Below are 20,558 nucleotides of genomic sequence, written 5' to 3' on the forward strand. Positions count from 1 at the left end.
TATTTAGTCTCATTATTATAGATACTTAAGCAATCATGTCTTAGGCTGCTTTGTTTCATAGCCAAATCGATCACTGAGGATTACTGATAGAACAGTAGCAGAAGTTCTGCAAAGGAAGACACAAAAGCAAACAGCTAAAGATCTCTAGCAAAATACCCAAGCAGTACATAGAAAAATGCTCAGAAGTGTAGACTTAGGATCATATGACACAAAAAAAGATCATCATCAAGGACACAAAAACATGGACTCACAGGTAGGAAATGCCAGGATTAAAACTGCACATGAAACCTTTGTTCCCTGTTGGAGGAAGGACACTGTGGTATGATATTCAATTGCAGAATCACAGGTTGTTTTGTCTGAGGAACCCCTACGTGTGTAGGGAACTGGTGAACTTGAACTCTACAATTATGGATAGGTGGCCTTGTACTACTAGACCACTGAGTGCTACAAATTTTATCCAGACCAAATGCGAGCACATTTCAACAATCTTTTCAGCCAAAGCTCACAAGATGGCATGAGAATGCTTTGCACTCATATAGGGGACATACATGAGCTGTGGAAGGGCAGAGCACGGTTGACTCATCGTGAAGTAATTGAAGCACAGGCAGACTGCATGATACACAGTCTGCCAGAACAGTGTCACTTCACTTCTTCAAGAAGCCTTTGACACAGCAAAGTATGCACTGTTTCAGCACAGTGCATTATGTGGCCATGATACTTTTACTCTTGTCCAAGAATTGGACTTACCATCTCATAAAGTTGTAGACAATAAACAAACATGCTTATTCTTACTGTCCTTATTCCACGCCTGTTGGCACACCTTGTACCCTGCACACAAGCTGAGTCCCATAGTGAACGCACAAATGGTATTTCTTCCTGGTACTCTCAACATAGTACCATACTGCAGGTCTCTGAGGTAATAGGCCAGCTTATGAAGCCAGCTCTGAGCAGTGCATGTGTCCTACAGCCATGAAAACACACTTATTATCTATTGCAACTTTAATGGACATATCATCAGAAAATTCTAAGAGGTTGTGGGGAAAGGATATTAACTTTATTTTACACATACAGGATTGAGTCTTAGAAATTAAAGGCTCTAACTCTTTCTGACTCGCCAACATAGCCAAAGGAAGTGATTTTTTTCCCCAGTTTTTCTCTGTTTACTACAACTAGCCAATTGCAATTTGTTATCTTTCACACAATGGAATTCCTTAAGATAAAAGCATAAGCCATTATCTTGCCTATTTATCTAGCACAGAATGTTGATCAGCAGCACTTTCCCTCCGATGTAATTCTTTCTTGAGACAAGGATGCTGGTGGAGACTGTCTCACAGCTGTGTCAACTCATGGTCTCAGGAACAGGTTAAACCATTATACACCACGTGGCCAATTGGATTTCATTCCTTATTTCTCTTCTGACTGCATGGCACATACGTGTGAGGGCATAATATAGCTCACTTCACCATGGGAGGTGCTCCCCTGTATTTCAGCTTTAAGGAGTGAAGGGTACCATCCAGTTTTTACAAATGAGAATCAGAAGTTTAACAAATGAAATCATCTGTCTCAGATGCAGTCATGGACCAAAAGTACTCCTCTGACCTGCAAGTCTTCTGTATCTATCCTTCTGACACTTACTAAAGGAATACAAGCTCCATCCATTCTTTCAACTGGAATAATCATTTAAAAATGTCTTCAGGCATCTTTCACATCTTCTCCTCAATCCTACTGAGGTCAATTTAAGAACACACTGGCCCTTTTGTCCTACCTTAGCCCACATGTCAATTCAGAAATCCTTTTAGTCACTTTCTTTGCCAGAGAGAATCATTCCAGATTCCATACTTTTAGCCCAAGAGTGATTATTGTATTTTCATGCTTGTTCCAGCACTGGGATAGAGCCTCACATCTCCTCCTGGACTCCCCTGTTCTCTTGGCTTAGTTTTGACTTTCCTTTCTTCTATCTTCCCACACTGCATCATAAGCTGCACCTTTCTGTCTTTCCTCCTGGTGGCATGAAAGATAGTTCAGAAGACCATACAACTACCTTTTATTCTCCTACTTTCTGCAGGCTCTTCTGTCAATGACAGCTATGTCTGATCAGCCACCCAGGCACTGTGTTGACCTCATTATGAACTTCACAGCTTATGCAGATGAGGTGTCATCACAGAGCAGTAAAGATTCTGGCTCTGACATGACTTTGCCATCTTTGAGAGCAGTCTTACTCCTTTACCTTTTGATTAATTCTCTTCTAAATCCTTGTAGTCTCAAGCAATAGAGCAGAAAAACGTCTCTGAGCTTTACATTTTCTTTTTTCACATTGTTTGTGCAGGCATTTTTCTTTGGATTCCCAGTGTGCTTTCCACTTCTGTTCTGCAACCCAGATACAGTCTTTTGTGTAACTTTATTTGGATCCTTCACAACTTCCCATAATGAGGGATCTTGCTAGGACAATTAGGAACTGGGTAAGTAGTTTCAATTTTTGATCCCTCTCACCTGTTAGCTCTTTAGAAAAATTGGTCTGGGCTACAAACACACAAATGATCCCATCTTTTTTATTAGCTATTCTGTGATTTCTTGTAAGATTGCTATAAGATGCAGTAAGATTTTTACTGTTTCAGAACTGATTACACTTTTACATAATGTAAACTTGAATATATAACCCAGAGCTTTTAGTAATAAAGTGTGCCTATCTAAACACGACGGTTAACCTTTGAGATTTAAAGAGTTAATGTATTTTTTTCAAATTCTGATCTAATACAGAGGGTCAGCATTCCATGTGTACTTGCTAGGAAAGTGGGGGCTTCCTCTGATAAGTTTTGCAGCCTTAGGGAAAGGCTGGAACTTGGGAGATGCAGGTCCAGCTCCCTGACTTACCCAGGTTTTCAGTGCAACCTTGGATAAACCACTAAGTACTGTCCTCATTCGGTTTTCTGTGAATCACATAGGTACAGTAGCAGTCTCTTTCCTCACAAGACAGTTGGTGAAGGTATTTATAATGTAAAGCAGTGAAGTGATGATGGTGCTAAAGGGCTGGGAATGACTGGTAAAAGGAGAGCAGAGGAATGCTTTGAGCCTCATCTTAAAATGACAGAAGTGAGAAAGAGCCCAAAGGACGTGTCATGTGCACCTATGACTAATGTGTCTGTGCCCACTATGGTCTGAAAAATAAATTGAAGGCCAGAGAAGAGCAATTGGCATTTTCATATTCTTTGTTATTCAGCTATCCTTTTTAGTGTTTCAGACATTATCTGAAAAAAAAAAAAAAAAGAACATACAAAATTACTTCTTTATTCAAAATGCAGTAGAGAACAGATCCTTTCTTCTCACTAATTGGAACTTGTGGCAGCAGCAAAAGCAATTTTTAACTCAGATATGCCTGTTGAAGGATTTTCCTGAAAATGATCCAAGATGAATGGACAGCCATAATGTTCTACATCTCTTGCTTCTTTCCTCTTCCGTGTTTGTAATGGTCTCTACTTGAGACTTTACCATGAGTTATTATTAGTGAAGTATTCCTAGCAGTGTGCCAAGTATGCTGAGCATCATTCAGACATAAATATTCACTCAGCAAGGTCCATTCTTACATTTCCAACTGAGTTAATGGCACAGTAACCTCTCCTTAGAGGATCTCACTGCTAATGAGCACACAAACTCTCAGGAGGAGTGAGGAGTTGTAATAGTATGACGAGGCCAACCACCTAGTCTTGGAAGCCTTTAACATAAGGGACACTAAAAAGAAAAGCAGGGCTGCAATCCTCCTTTGAACCATGAGCTCCAGACGGCCTTTCAGCAAAGTAGTACTAATGTAGAATATGATTACAATCAATTGGTCCTGGAAAAAGCTTCACTCCCCAGATTACCATTAGTGATGCTGACATGTTCTGTCACGCAGCTGTAGGGCTTGTACTCAGTGCCACCACCTTTGGAACCCTCTGTGGTCCCTGCCCAACCTAGGTCTTCTCCCTCTTTTCTCTTCTGTGTGCCCTTAACCTCTTCCTGATTCTTGAGATGGTCCTTTATCTTTGCTTCTTACAAAAATGCTTCCAGACAGATGGCTGATCCAATGGGTCTTGATCTAATCTTCTTTCATGGGAACTGCATGTTCCCTTCTCAAGGAGAAAGGAGATGTGCTGGTGTCCTTCTTACTGTGCCTGGATGAAAATGAAGTAGCTGCTGCAAACTTTCAAAACTTGGGATTGTCAACCATGTTTCTTTAAACTGGAGTGGGCAATGCAAACACATACTTTCCTGAGCAGTTGTGAAACACTACAGAAAAGCTAATTATTATTTAAGTAATCTGTTCCTAGAGAGAAATTCTAACAGCACACTGAAAAATAAAAGCAAGGAAATATTGAATTTCTGATGCCAAAGAACACTGAAATACTGTTTCAGAATTTCACACCAACTCTTAGTTCCAGTGTTAGGAATATCCTTATTGTTGCAAAATTATTTCTGCCTTGAACATCAGTGCTGCAAAGCTTCTATTTTAATATGTGGTAGTCCTCTATTTAGAAGAAGAAAAAAAAAATTACGAAAAAAAGCCTGGAAATTATGCTGTTTTTCAAAATGTTGAACATTCATCAGAGCTGAACAGCATGAGTTGACAATACCTGACAATATATTGCTTTAATCAAAACTTGTCAACCCTATGAACCATGATTGGAATAACTTTAAGCTAAACTGCTTAAATCAGTCTAAGCCTTTAGAGCAGTTTAAGATAACTAAGCCACTTAAACTCATTAGTACTAAGAGTTAAACAACATCAGCAGCATATCAGAGATTCTGTATTAAAGCCACTCTAGCACTGTAACTTTCTCAAGCACGAACACTTTCAACTTTATGAACTGCTTGCAATTTTTTTCTAAGTCAAGTGCAGCTGATGATCTGCCTTGTGATCTTGCCGGGATGATTGATCAGTCATGATGTACTCCACAACAGAAGCCAAGTGTGAAGTTGTTGGGCTTATCCATTTTTTAATATTAGACCAAGAGTAAATTTGACCAGAGAATGCAGAAAACTCTTTTTCTGGCTTTGTTCACATACCTAAAAATAGTTTTTCTTGATGTTATTTGTCTCTGCACAAATCATTTTTAAATTTTTTTTTAAATGTGTGTAGGGGAGCACAAGGTGTGAGGCTCCTGGGTTGACTTGAGGTTGACATGGCTGCATTACTCATGAGTGTCAAAGTGTCAGTCCGTTGTGTAGATCATTCCTAGAGCTCAACATAGTGCATTTTAGAAGAAAAACTCTTAAATGCTTTTAAATAAATGAAGTAATGTTCAAGAATCTTATTCTAGTATATCATCAGCAGTAACTCCATCTTCTCTTACAGAAGAAGCTAACTGAGCAGCACAGGCAAATATACCTTTTGCTCAGAGAGGAGAGGCACATGTCAGAGCAGCAGGGAAGGAAAAACAGAAGAGATGTCAGGTATGCCAAGGTCCTGCTCTCATGCATTAGGGCCTCCAGCAGCTGCCAAGAAAGGACACTAACCCAGAAGCCAAAACTTTTTATTTTTTATTTTTTTTTTTGGCCAAGCGGACACTGTGGCAGTCTGCTGCCCAAGACAAAGACCTATGTTGTCTGTGCTTGCAATAGACCTGTCTATGTAGCTGCTCTGGATCTGTGTTTATTTCAAAGACCAGCTTCTACAGCTTCTGTCAGAAGAGGAAAAACATAAATAGAATATTATATGCCAAAAAAATTCCAAATTTTGCCTTTTTTTATGTCATCTAGTTATCGTGATAAAAGGCCTGACACCTTGTCATAGCTCTTGCTTTTAGCCACACATGTGTTCTTTATTCACAGTATGTTACTGCTTTCCTCAACACAAGCTAGAGGCAGAGAGAACAGGAGAAAGAAGCCTGATACAAAGAAAATACTTTGAAACTTCTTAGTGAAGAATGGAAAGCCTCAGAGGAGAGAGTTTAATGAGCAAAGTCCAGAGGTGGATGTAGCTCTCAAGCCTGTCACCTTGGCGTCATTATTTCAGAAGTATTTAGCTCTATTCTCCATACCATTCTCATGCCATAGAGGAGGACTGAATACAGTCACAAGGCCAGTCTTGGTTTCTGAAGGGCTGCAGCATTCATGATGTTGTGTGAATTAAGTTCCATAAAGCTTCTACAGTATTAAAAGCAAGAAAAGTAAAGAAAAGCAACATCAAAACTTCACCCTAGTCCTCACATGAGGTTTATTAATGTAGCTGGAGCATTAGCTGCTCATCAGCCTTTCACCACTTGAGATAAAGGAGAAACTATTCAAGTGGAAGAAAGAAGAAAGCCGTGAGCACCTAGTTTGCTAGGAATTTCAAAACTGTGTGCTGAATATGAACAGAATAACATAGTTCAGTTAGAAGGGATCCACAAAGATCATCAAATCCAACTGCCTGACCACTGGAGAGCTAACCAGAAGTTAGAGCATATAACTGAGGGCATGAGGAAGTAAAAGATGCTTAACGAAGACACTCAGCAAGGAAAATTTCAGCCTGAATAATACAATTCAGGAAGGTTGTAAGAAACTTACAGGGGGAAAAAAAAAGTAGAATCTTGTAATGGAAATAATTGTGCAACCTTATTTGTGGGTAAAGATAGGTATTGCTGCCTAGGATGAACACAGCTGAGAGGCTACCTTCTCATATAAAAATGGCAGAGCTGCAACACAGCTGCAACCAAATGGTATCATTTGAGGCTGCATTCCTGAATAGCTTTAGCAAACATAGAATACCAAAGATTAGGAAAAACAATGTAGATTAAAAGCACAATGAAGTAAAGGTAAGTTCAGAGAACACATGTATTTTCTATACATTTTTACAGGCTGTGTGATTGCACCTTATAGTTCCTAGAGCAGGGCAGGGCTATATTTTTGCTTTTGGTGCAGAACAGATATAAAAAGTGCAGAGATTTAGTTTCTAGGTCATAATGCAAGCTGTCGCACATTCCTCTTTCTGCCTTTCAAAGGGTGATGACTCTCCACTTTTACTGAAGTTCTACTAAACTCCTTTTAACTATGCATGCATGCTCTTTTAGCTGGATTAAGTAAAGGCAACGCCAGTCAGGAGTCACATAGTCCTATTTATTATCCTCTTCAGTGACTGTTTACAAATAAACTCTTATTAAGACACTTGATACAGTCTTTATCAGTTTCCACCCAAGTTACCATAGCTGCATAATTAAACAGGTCTGAGGCGTAAAATGCGTTTGAATTAATGTTTGGGCTCTTTGCTACAATTTTTTCATTAAATGACTCATATTGATCAAACCCTGCAATTACTGTAACACTTTTCATCTCCCTAGACATGAAAATGTGGTGCATAATTGGTCACCCTAAACATGAGTGCTGTACTTGAAATGTTTAAAATCATATAACATCTTTTATATGGATACAGTGGGGTTTGAATATGTCTTTAAATTTTTCCAGTAGCTATAAGTATGTGATGGTTCTTTGTATTTCTTGTCTTTTTCCTTCTCTCTCAAAATGTATTTCTCTTCAAGCTTGTTCTAACAGACACCCTGACGTGTTATAATGAATTAATCAATATTGTATCTTTGCACAAAGAAAACAAGTTTTACATTTTATCTTAGATCACATCCACCTTTAGAAGTAAGATGCTAATTGAGGCTTTAATTTGCTGCTCCAAGTTCCTAGCTAGGTTCACAGCCCGGTTATTCCACAGGAGCCACAAGTGAAGATCTATGCTAACAAGACAAAATTGTTTATTTTAAAGTAGGCTGTGCTCCTGTGAGCATGAGCAGGAAAGGCTGATTGCTAACACAGCCCAAAAGCCTGTATAGCAAAGCAAAACAAAGCCCACTGTGGATCACAAATGGAGAGATTCCGCAAAGAGCAGCTCTCAGATTTCAGTGCCATCAAGATTAGCCTTTGAGACACTTGAAGAAGAGCAGAATAAATCCTCTTCCCTCAGTGCCTGCCCAGGGAAAGATTCGTTTCTGGTGCAATGTTTCTCTGTACCTGGGTGTACACAGATGGCTTAAAAGATCTTCTACATAGAGTATAGAACAGGATTTTGCTTCCTGTCCCCAAGAATATGTGACAGTGACTCTAAGAGGCCAGCAGGGTCAGTTTGAAGTGTCATAGCCTGACTCCGATCATAGAATCACAGAGTCATAGAATATCCCATAAGGATCATAGAGCCCAACTCCTGACTCTACATAGGACCACACAAAAAATAAAACTCTGTGTCTAAAAGCAGTGTTCAAACACTCCTTGAACACTGGCAGCTTGGGAGCCTGTTCTAGGGTCCACAGCTCCTGCTGGTCTGCTGGTGAAGAACCTTTTCCTAACTCCCACCCCGACCTCCCCTAACACAGTTTCATGCCATTCCCTCAGGTTCTGTCAACTCTTGAAGAACTTTTTATCTGTGGTGGTTTACTGATGCCAACTGCGAAATCAAAACTATATGTGCAACAATTCAGTAGACAACTTCACCCAAGCATTAGAACTGACATATTCCTAGATCTCTTTAGGGGAAAGCTTTTTCAGTGACATTGTGTTTTCTTGACTCAAGGATTGTGAAGTATGTGCATTTGGTTTAGTGGCCTCAGAGGATTTCTGCAAGGACGCAAGGTAACTGCAGGACACAACTCAACCTAGTATTTCATTCCTTCTATGCTTTGTCCTTCTTCAGGAAACCCGGGACACCTCAAATGCTTGTGGGAGATGCTCAGATGCCAGTGTACTGGCTTCATTCTCCTTGTGACTTGTGCATCACTGGCACTGCTGCCAACAGCAAGCTGCTAGGTGCCACCACGTTTGCTTCAGCAGTCACTGTTTTTCTCTCCAGCAAAACAGCACAACCCATCTGCATATCAGATAATCTGTCAGTGCCTCTGGCTTTTTAACTACCTCATGGAGTCACTCCTTTATGTGCTACTGCACAGGTCTACCCATGACTCCTGAAAACACACTGCTTTCTTTGTTCTAAACAAGTTTTTGAACTTTGGTATGTTTATACAAAAAAGACAACGGAAATACAGGACCAACTCCCTGAATATATTTAAGCCACAGCATGTCATGGGGATCAGAAAATCCTTCTTTGGCGCAACCATTCACCAAACAGCACCTACCATCAGACTCTATTTTTCAGTTTCCTGCAGCTTACAGTTAAAGCAAACTCCCACAGACTTCCACCAAGGTCCTGCCAGTGTAAGGCCATCCTTTTTCAGAGTAATCCTACAGCAACAGCAAGAAGAGATTTGTTAGGAAAAAACCTAGGCAGGGATTTTCTTCCTTAAATAATTAGGTAATTCGCAATAGCATTCTCTGTGGCGTTTATTAAAATGCCATGACTCAGACATAGCTGTGAGAATGCTAAGGAGATGATTTGCGTTTCTGTTAGTAGCACTGATTTGTGTGCTTGGGATTTGCTCTTTGCAGGGTCAGAACAATTAAGAGTCTTTACCTTCACCATTTACATCTAGCCAGGTTCACTTTTTCAGTATGTTTTTCTATCCAGCGAAATGGAAAAGTCTTAAGTTAAAGCATACTATTTGGAAATCAAGAAGGAAAGCATATTGGATTTTCTGTCTTTATAGAATCGTAGCTAAGTTACACTAAAGTTTTGACCTTGTATTCAGGATAGTACCATAAACAAATGGGTGAGTATATGCATGGTCATAGCACACAGCTGCTTTAAGTATATTTTGAGCCTCAGTGTGACACTGTGGGGTGCTGACTAGCTTGTAAGATACTGGATTACTAGAATCAGCACTCACTTGCAGATTCAGAACCTGAGACCTGATCCTTAAAGGCATTGTTTTGCTGATGAGGGCACATTTCATTTTTTTTTAAAACGGACACAACTTTTCTTGTATTAAAAAATGCAAGAATGTCTTAGAATTGTTAGGTCGACTGTTTGGGCTCACTTAAGACTGAAACAGACTAAAACTAAAATAATATGAGGGCTGCTCCAAAACTAATGCCTCCTATTTTATTATGTTGGTCTAGGGCATCAGAGGCAGATGCTGGTGGTATGGCAGCAGAGGCTGAACCTTCCCACAAATATTCCCTTACATGTTGTTGCTGTGTGACAGATGGCAGCAGAGGGGCAGTCTGACAGAATGGCATCTGACATGGGAGTGCTTATGAAGAAAAGGGGAATCACTGAATTCCTCCATGTGGAAAAAATGGCTCTCACTGACCTTCACTGACACTTTCTAAACATTTATGGAGACTGTACAGTATAGATAGCACAGTGAGGCAGCGGGTGGTATGTTTCATCAGTGGCGACAGCAACAGCGGGTCACCTCTGCTGATACAGATTTTTTATGAACACAGCATGCTGGTTCTCGTTCATCACTGTTGAAATGCTGAAAAGCTAATGGTGATGACTATGCTGACAAATACTGTTCTGTTGCTGAGGATTTGCTCTACCAAACAGTGTTATTGCGCTCTTTGTAGCTGTTGTAGTTTCCATGGAAATAAACAGGAGGCATTATTTTTGGAGCAACCTCTGTATAAAACTGGAAATGCTTTGTATGGAGGAATAAAAAACAACTGAAATGCAGCCACACCTAGGGAAAAAAAGATCTTGCCAGCTCTAAGAGCTTAACTCCTTTTTTTTTCCCGTAAGAAAAGATTATAATTCTGCTCTGCCACATATACAGAGGAAAAAGAAAGTGATTCTGGTTGGCTTGCAGTATTGCTGCTGATCATAGGAGAGCATCATTTGAACTTTTCACTATTCAGGTGTCATCAAAGCACTGCAATACCATTAAGCTTTATGAACGATAAGTCGGTAACATTTGAAGCACGGGATGGGTGTTTCCTTCTCTTTCTCTACTAGTTTCATGCTGTTTCTCTGCCTTAAGGTCATGTTGCCCTGTCCTGTAGTGATCCTGCTGCCTTTCCTAGTCTTCTGCGGTCACCTGTCATGACAAACATATATCAACTGCTGTACCTCCTTGTGTGTTAATATAACCAATGGGGTTTAACCTCACAATGAAATTTCTAGGTCAGCTCCGTTGGACACTGCTGATGCTGCTTTCCAGCCTGAGCACCAATGTCATGCTGTGAACACACAGTTAAGTGCCAGCCAGCTAAGGTACCCTTCCCAGTCCAAACACAAACCTTGTGGAAGTGCTGAAGTGCATCCTCAACAGCTACCTGCGCAACACCATGCAGAACTGGAGAGAGGGGCCCTCAGGTGTCTTCCAAAAACCTGGGCCCCTTTACCTTTCCCTTCAACCCTTCCCCAAACCCAAGGGTCCACAACTAAAGGTCTGTTCACCCTGGTCACTCTTTTGGACACCTCCAAGGAGATCTTGGTTGCCTCTTTGGCTCAGTGCTTGTGCATCCCTGGAAAGCTCTCCTGGGCAATCCTGGCAGCCAAGCAGTACTCAAGGCTTTGCCCCTAGCCTGTTATTCATCTCTTCTGCTCCTTTTGTAAGACCAAGGTAAGCACACATAAAACTACAGCAAGGGCATTAGCTATAAGACTTTGTTCTATCATTTGAATGAATAAGGGCTTCCCTTCCCCTAGCCACAGATCACAGCCCAGTTTGTTGTGTGCTGTTAGAGAGCGATTATGATTGATTCCTGCAATTGCTCCATATCAGAGGTGGGTAAGTGAATGTTTACCAAACACTGGTACTTTGGAGTTTGCGTAACATTATTAGGTAGATCGGCATAATAAAACACTTAGGGATCCCTTTGATCTAAAGGCTGAGTATGTATTTTAGACCTGCAATGTCCATGGTACCACAATATCTGCTTATGTTCATAGATCCTCACTGCCACATACAGTGCGTTCTTCCTGGCCTTCCCTTCAGCTCTGCTAGGTCAAGCTCATTAGAATTCAATGGAACTTGCCCTGGCCTTACACATTGCTACAATCTATTAGTAAACAAAAAGGCCACACATTTCTTGCTTCAGTAAACAATTAGCATTTTAGAACAGCAGCATTCCTAGCATCACCACACACAGTACAAACTTTCAAGAATATTTTGTGTACTTGAGTCGAGGTGGTTGTACTGATCCTCAGAAGGAAACCTCAACATAGGCTGTGATATGACACATTACCAGGCATATTGCCTCTGAACCAGTTTGGACCTGCTGTTACCAGAACTGACTAATTGTACTAACTGGATAGTTAGTTCTCAGGACTATTATTTTATAGTTAGACTCAGACTGCAGCCTTTCAAACCTCTGAATATATTGTAACTTAATTACTTGGCAGCACTCGGAAAAAAATAAAAATATGAGAACGCCACCTTAATGAGTTCTTACTAGCAATACAAATATTTGGGCTTCTGCACAAAAGACGATTATACGTTAAGTGATATTTGGATAGCATCATGTGGCTGATTAAAAATGGAATAAATTGCTGATGCAGTGAAGAATGCATCTGTTTACAGGCCTGAACCAAATTCTAAAGCGAGGAGAAAAAAAATCAGAAAAGTTTTCTCATTTTATGTGCTATTGTGTAGAATTGACACATATATATTAGACATTTTTCTCCAAAGGAAAAAAGAAAGGAAAATGAGACGACAAAAGTGAAATAGATCTTACTTTAAAGACAAAAATTATCATTAAGAGTTTTGTTTTTTTGGTTTTAGGGTTTTTGTTTGTTTGTTTTTTTTGGTTTATGTCTTTGTTTTTTTGAATTACAGTTCTAGTCTGTAAAACTGTTGTGTAAAAATACTACTAACTCAACAGAACTGCTGCCATGGAAATGGTTCTCAAGCAACTCTTCTCACTTCAGTGAAACACAGTGGGCTCCCCCATCCCTTCTGCCCTCGCTTGCATTTATTCAACAGCATGAAGGCAATTTCCCTCCTTCCCTGGACATCATCACTATCATGTTTGCCTTCCAGATTAGCCATTTACCTGTTGAGGCACATCAAAACCCATGGGGAAAAGCACCAAGAAAGCAGGATTTGACTTGCAGAGCCTTTAACAAGGTTTATGTAGAAGACTTGATTTTGATCCACCAGGGATTTTAGAGAACTGTAGGACTATCAACTCTTTTTTTAAAGACACATTTCTATACAGACTTCAATGACAAGCCCTGTGCTTCTGAGCTCCCAAAATGATATCCCAGGAATGAGTCTGACATGAAGCTACTATTGGTGCAGGGTGAAAGACTGAGAACTCTGGTGAAAAGGAAAGCCCTGCTTACCTGCAAGATCAGGCGTAGTGCAGTGAGAAGAAGCTCCCTGTGTATTTCTGCCCAGAAGTAATATCCAGCAACACAAGAAAAGGAGGTGATGTGGAGCACCTACAACCATCCTCCACTTCTCTGGTTTCTCTGGTTTTCATTTCTTTCACAACCCAAGTCACATCTTCAGCCTCAGTCTGCACAGATATGACCAAGCTGGATTTTAAAAGGCCACCGAAACTACAGAAGAAGACAAACTATCTGAGGATTTATTGTCAATGCCAGGTTAAACAGATGGTTGATGGACTGGTACTGTAGAGTGCTTGTTACCTCACTTAAAAGTGGCCTATGTCCATCTCTATAAGTCAGCATTTCCTCCTTGGGAATAGTCCCATCACCTGTGTGTTGTGGAGGAAATGTCTCCTGTATCACTCTGTCTTTCAGTGTCTTATTCATAAATAAAGCACCTTGTTTACAAATATTATAATATTATTCTTCAAGCAGGTAACATACCTCAGGTGCAGGAAAACCTGACCTGAAGAGCGATCATTACTGTTAGGGCCTCGGGTGTCATTTTATGCTGTCCTCTTTCTGTATTATATGCTGTATGTTTTTCCCACCTTTCTGCTCTCCAAACTGACAGCAGCTTACCTGTGTAGTGACTTTTTCCCTCTTGCAAGCAGACAAGTACTTAGTGTACAACAGAGTATGTGTTCTGGTCAAGTGCCACAGGGATCAAGGGAAACGTCCAAAATTTTAAATACCACCCTGAAGATCAGAGAGAACCCATCTCTCTTGATAGCAAAATTAGGCCAGAAATATAATAAGAATAGACCTCTCTCATGGGGTTTTGTTACATCAGCTCCTGTTTGAGGCCAGAGCTGTCTGAAAATTCGGAAGAGAATGTTAAAATAAATGTTGGTGCTCAAAGAAAAGGAGATTAAAAGGAGAAAGAGGAGAAAGGAGAAGGAAAGAGAAATGAAAAAAAGGAAAAAAAGAAAAAAGAGGGGGAGAGGAAGAGAAAGAGGAAAAGAGAGATGAAAACAAGGGTAAAGAAGGGAAGAAAAGGGAAGAGAAGACAAAGAGAAAAGAAAAAGAAAGAAGAAGCAAAAGGAAAAGAAAAAGGAAAAAAGAAAAAGAAACAGAAAAAGAAAAACAAAAGGAAAAAAAAAACAGAAAGAGATAAGGAAGAAAGAAAAGAAAAAAGAGATTGATTTGTTCATGCCCAAGAGCAGATAAGACTCAGTGATCACAACAAGCACTTCCTGATGCCCTAGCAATCCTTCTCCTTACTGCCCTGCATCTCATATTGTCCCCTGCAGAAATTAAGAGCACGAAGGTGTTGTGAAATACTATGAAATCAGAAGGCAAGAATTTGTACACCCTATGTCCTTATTCTGCATCATTTCTGCAGAATTCTGTAGGATTATACTCAGCACAGGAAGATGAGACATAAATCCCTAGCCTCAACCCAGAAGATTCCTGCTGGCAAATCTGGTGCTGCCATTGGCAAATTGTCATCTAGTGAAATCTGTGGGATATCAGGGCACGCAAAATAGAAGAAATGCAGGATTGACCCCGGACATACCCTTCTTTGACAACAGTGGGAATCCCTTATCTGAGTTCCACTGCTCCAGAGTGACTTAAAATGCTAGGCAGAAAACCAAGAAGGGAGATGCTTCAATTGCCCTTCATTAATTTAGCCTTATCATAGTACAAACAGATCAGAAACCTGAGAAAGCAAATGTTTAGAAAACACCTTATACTTCGGGAATGTTTACAAATTGCTAGCCCTTTAGAGAAACAATAAGCAGGAATTAGACAAGAAAAATCCCTTGAAGATATTTCCTGGTTTCTGCTAAGCATGTGAAGGGAGAAGGAAGACTCAATCAATTTGGATCAATTCCAGATGCAAACTATCACCTCCATATGGGGCTCTGCTTTTGGTAATGCTTGTTCTGTGTTTGCCATGCCAGAGCCACGAACAGCAGCAGCAAACAAAAACAAAAGGCTGTCAACTGCAGATTGTGCAGAACAAAACAAGGCTTGGCTGTTAGCTCACAACACCCAGCAGTGCCTGTGGGGTGGAAGGGGAGGAGGATTCACCAACATGGCTTGGTAGCATGGTCCTGAAATCACAGCCGGTAACAGTGCTGACCACTTCCCGGCCTGTAGTCAGCTTTTTTAAGGAAAAAGAACAGCTTTCACACAAATCTATTTGGTGCTGGTCTGCAAAGAGGACTGCTCTCCACTAAAACCTGGCATTCACGCATCAACATGGTATTTACATGAGATTTCTATTTCAGTATGTTTTCCTCATACTTATGGTGCTGTAAATTTGCATACAAGGGTAGGGATTTCCAAGCAGGGGCTGCCAGGGTTCTGTCTTCAACATGCTGCAGGATTTGCTAGGCCAGGATGCATTAGCTTCCACGACACCTAGCATTCATCCAAGGCAGCAGGCAGTGCCTGCTTCTCAAGAGGCAAACTCCAAATGCCACAGACAATGCAGTGCTGCCTAGGAGAAAAATCCCTTTCTCCTAAACAAAATAGCTGCCCAGTATCCCAGTTCCATCAAACTCCATCTTCTTTTCTGCTTTGTGCTTCACATATGCTTCCCCAATCATGACTGTTTTCCTTTCCAAATCTCATGGGCACTGTAGCCCAGGGGAGCCCACTCTCTGTCTAACAGGATCTACCCAACATCTTGCCCTTGCATGCCACGTGCTCATGAGTCCATACTACACTGCAGCCAGAAGCCAGGCACATTCATCCACCCTGGGGAGAAAACAGGTGAGGAAAGGGATACTCTTAATGTCTTACAATGCAAAGAGGGTTAGCAGTGCTGTAGGAGCTTCCAAACAAGTGAATATTACCATTCATGAAGGTGAAGTGGAGCAAGCCTATGTTTTGATGGCTTGCACAGAAGTGTAATGGACTACGTAGACATAATTCTTGAATTTCTAGACAAACTCAAGCACTTAGATGTCTATTGAAATTCAATAGACAGCTGTTCAAGTTCTATCCCACTGGAATCATGTCATTCAGCAATTTTTACTGCATTTCATTCCTATGCAGTTATTTTCCTTCTGGTTTAACCACATGCAATATTTATGAGGTGGGCCCAAAAAATACCCAGTACATGCAAAGCTGCAGTTATGGACAACCAAGGAAGAGGGTTTGACTGCATCAGTGCCTTCAGGAGTAGGATCCAGAAGCCATTAAACCTCAGGTTCTTAATCATGATTAAAAACAGCACTATTTGTGCTGCTACTTTATGGCCCTGGCAAACTAATGAATACTATGGGGGTGAAGGACCAAAAGGCAAGTCCTGAGACTTGGGAACCCCATCTGCTCACACATTTTTCCACTTCTGCAGGGCTGCTGTGACGTACCTACCAGCTGGTGCAGCTGACTCTGACTGCCCTCTAGTGCAGGGATCAAATTTGCTGAAGAATTTAAGACAGGGATAGCTACAAATGGAACAGAGAACTAGAGCTGAATGAAAAGTTAGTTCTTACTCAAGCATGAGAGAACTATGGCTGGCAACGAGCATCCAAAGTCATAATCTAGGTGCTAAACTATCTATAAAAGAGAGACCACTGAGGTGTTTTAACAATGCACAGCAACCAGTTATTCTGCTGCCCCAGAGAGAAATTATCATGCAAATTACATGTAAATGAGCGAAGTATAACATAAACCTAAGCATCATGTGATAACTCTACATTTTAGGAGTGTCAGAAATGGCTTCTGGGTATGATGTGGTCAAGAGAACACCTGGCTAGTTCAGTCTCTGTCTCATATGTCAGGGTTGACTACTGAACCGATTCACAGACCTTCTCATCTTACAGGAGGTTTTAGAAGTTCTTTTCCATTAAAAAAAAAAAAAAGATAATAATTCTGTGCTATGAAATCCATGAAAGCCCAAGGAAGGTGTTCTTCTATGGCATCACTCAGGACAATTCTAGGTAATCTTGATTTTTCATAGCTTAAGGCTTTGGAGACATTATTAAGACAAAAAACAGAGCAACCTCATCGTAAGAGTCAACAATTACATGCAATTAGATACGGCAAGACAAAATTACATTACTGGAGAGAAAAGATCTAGTTACAGTGGTTCCAAATAGACATCTAAACTATTCATCTTCTGTACAGCTGGTATATTCCAACTAGACTTTTTATTGTGAGATAAGTGAATCTGAATGAGCTGTGTCAGAATGACAACATTCTTGGGATCCATTTGATAGTTTCCTGTTGAAAAGACGCATTATAATGAGATTAATTTAATAACATGAAAGATTCAGAAGACTGGTAATGGACTACAGAGTCCTCTATCTTTCACAGTCTTTTATGGCGATCACTTCACATAAAATTCATCTACTCTATGATGGCCCTTTCTCAACAAGAGGCCAGTCACTGAGCAAAATGCTAGCAATCATATACATTTTTCCTATCATCCATAATAGTTAGAACTTATTTCAATAACATAGTGCTAATGAAACATCATTAGACAGACAGTGGTATTAAGTGCCTTGGCACTGTGTCTGCATTTAGCTCAAATACGGTGTATTAACGGACCTTAGCTACCTTTAGATCCCCAGTATGTACCAACATGCATGTGTATCTACACAGACCTGAAAGCCTGCTACTCGTTCTCTCACCTTAGCTATGTCCCTGTGAAACTTCTCATTCTTTGGAGATTTATCAAGCCCAAACAAATGGACTGCAAACATTATTGTCTCATACCCATCCCTCTTCCCAGCTCATCTTACGTACACAAATGAGACACAGCATGCTTTTGCTTAAAAACCAACCCAAGGTACTGTGGCCAAAATCTATTTTACTTTTTCAACAGGTAATTAGAAGTCTGCTTAGAGCAAGTTAACATTCTCATTCAGGTCCTGGTGAAGAGTTATCTGTACAAAACCATATCAATACAACCTGTAGGGCTGAATTCAAGGACAGAGGCCATCACATGGAAACTGTCTTATGGCCAGAACTTGAATGCATTAGTAGAATTTGTTACCACTGATACACCCATTCTGTGACTCATCAGAAGCTTTTAGTTTAAGGGCACACTGTAACCTGAAATAAATGTCCCATAGCAGCTCCTTCCACTCACCTGAATAACTTACATTATTATTATTATTATTATTTCTTTTGAGAGTACTATCTATGCTAGTCTTGCTGGTGTATCTTTTGCAAAGCCTCCACTAACTACAGTCAGACTTCAGCAGCAGACCTAGGAAGAGAAACACAGTTTTGTATATGTTTCTGGCTCTTAGCATTATACAGCTAAATTTTCAAGATAACAACATCTGAATAGTGGAACTTCCCAGTAGTAAAGACATGCTGGATCCTCAGTGTTAGTTTCTGATGAACTGAAAAGGGCTGGGGACACAGAGGCAGACACACAGTGTGGAGGTAGATGCTTACCACTGGGGTAGCTGACAGGCTCTGACTGACAGCACAGAAATAAGGGGAATTTTTAAGCAGTTGTGCCTTAAAATGAATCTCCTACCAAACCTTGGTCTGGTTAAATCTTTGCAGAGTCAGGCAGAAAGATCTTCAATTAACACTGCCTATTTCCACTTTAATTGGCTTACTTCCTCAGTTCCCTTGGGAGGAGAGTGTCAGTGTGCACAGTGATACCTACATGCATCCTTGCTCTTGCTCTCTCGTCAGGAGATATTCCTAGCATATATCTGCTGTTGCTGCCATGGCTCCTGCCACTGAGAAACAGAAATCATTACAGACCTGCTGGACTTTTTGTTCCCATAAATGCATGGTCATATAACAGCATAGCAAACACAGAAGTTGTATAACAATTCAATGTGTTTGACAACATCTGGTGGAGAACAGGCAACTGAAAGGACAAACCACCAAAAATAGCACTCTCTTAGACAAAAGAGAGGGCCTGCTGTAAATGGAGTTGGAAGAGTTCAGCTTGTACAGCCCAGAACATTCACCAGTGTAACTCTGTCCAGAGCTGTACAAATTTCTATTGAATCTTCCTCCAACATTGTGTTCCAACACTGTCCTGTGGGGGCAATTTCTAGGAAGTATGCATAAATTTCATGTCAAAATACAGCTATATCTAGCTTCAAATCAGAGTCATGGGAAAGTTCCCATTGGTTTCAGCAGAGTTGGTTCACATTCTTCATCTAATGTAACTACAGCTGGAAGCTATGCATGCAGATACCCAACACTGGTTGCACATGGACAACATATCACATCAATCACAGAATGCAGCAATAACTTCACTGCTATTAAACCATCCAGAGCTAATAACTAGGAACATGGAGATAAGCACAACACGTAGTACTTTCACAAAGGTCTAAGGGAGCTCCATGAGATAGTGGATACAGTCCTCACTCCTCTGTGCCCTGTGGAAAAGTCCAGCCCGTGAATGCCAGTCTGATCCAGTTTACACTCAGGACCAGGCAGTGCTTTACCAAAGTCAGTGCGACACTATTATTGTGAAAGCACAGGAATAAGTATTATCTCTTGTCACACTTGCATGCTATTATGCAGCAGTAAATAAAAGCTTGAAGCAAGTAAAATGGAAAGCAAGCTGGCTGAAATTTACTCCAGTATGAGAGCTGGAAGAGGTCTGGTAGACCTGCTAGCAACTGAACTCTTTCCCCAGCTCACCTGCAGTAACATCTGCATGTGTCTAGTGACAAGAGGTGTACGTAAAGGAAACAGTCAAGGAAACAGTCTACTACCATTACTATCCGAGGACAACAAAAGTAAATAGAACAAGACACAACCACTTTTCAATCACAATCACTGTTTTACTGCATTGTGCAAGATAAATGCTTCCTCCTCTGTCCTCCCATTTATGTACCATAATATTAGTTAAGATTGAAATCTAGTAAATTAGACAATCTTCAGTTCAGTTTTCCACAGTGATATTAACCCTGCCTAACAGGGCTAGTCAGACAGAGGGATGTGACAGACTATAAATCTGGCAACTTAACACAGTACTGTTATTCCGCCTTCTGCCTTAGACGTACACTCACATTTATTCCAACAGGAACACATAAACAAAACTCAGAGGTCAGTTCTATAGGATAACTATGTAAAAAAAATTAACTTATACCACTGATTAATGTGCAATTTTTCCTTACAAGACAAGTTCCGTGCATCCCATCAACAAATACCTTCTAACCAAAGTATCTGTATTTAGGAATTTAGTACATAATCACAGAACTGTAGGGGTTGGAAGGGACCTCCAGAGATCATCGAGACCAACCCCCCTGCCAAAGCAGGTTCCCTACACCAGGTCGCACAGGTAGGTGTCCAGGTGGATCTTGAGTATCTCCAGAGAAGGAGACTCCACAACCTCCCTGGGCAGCCTGTTCCAGTGCTCCGTCACCCTCACCGTGAAGAAGTTCTTACGCACATTCGTGCGAAACTTCCTGTGCTGCAGCTGATGTCC

General features: G+C 40.7%; 1 long non-coding RNA gene across 1 annotated transcript; it reads left to right on the plus strand.

The window, feature by feature from the left end:
* The first annotated feature begins 257 nt into the window (after positions 1–257).
* LOC109369477 lies at positions 258–9,927 on the plus strand. The gene is made up of 3 exons (XR_004161662.1): positions 258–2,459; positions 5,330–5,427; positions 5,806–9,927. It is a non-coding gene; the product is annotated as an uncharacterized LOC109369477 (long non-coding RNA).
* Positions 9,928–20,558: the final 10,631 nt, after the last annotated feature.

This window comes from Meleagris gallopavo, chromosome 1 (genome assembly GCF_000146605.3).
Source record: "Meleagris gallopavo isolate NT-WF06-2002-E0010 breed Aviagen turkey brand Nicholas breeding stock chromosome 1, Turkey_5.1, whole genome shotgun sequence".
NCBI lineage: Eukaryota > Metazoa > Chordata > Aves > Galliformes > Phasianidae > Meleagris > Meleagris gallopavo.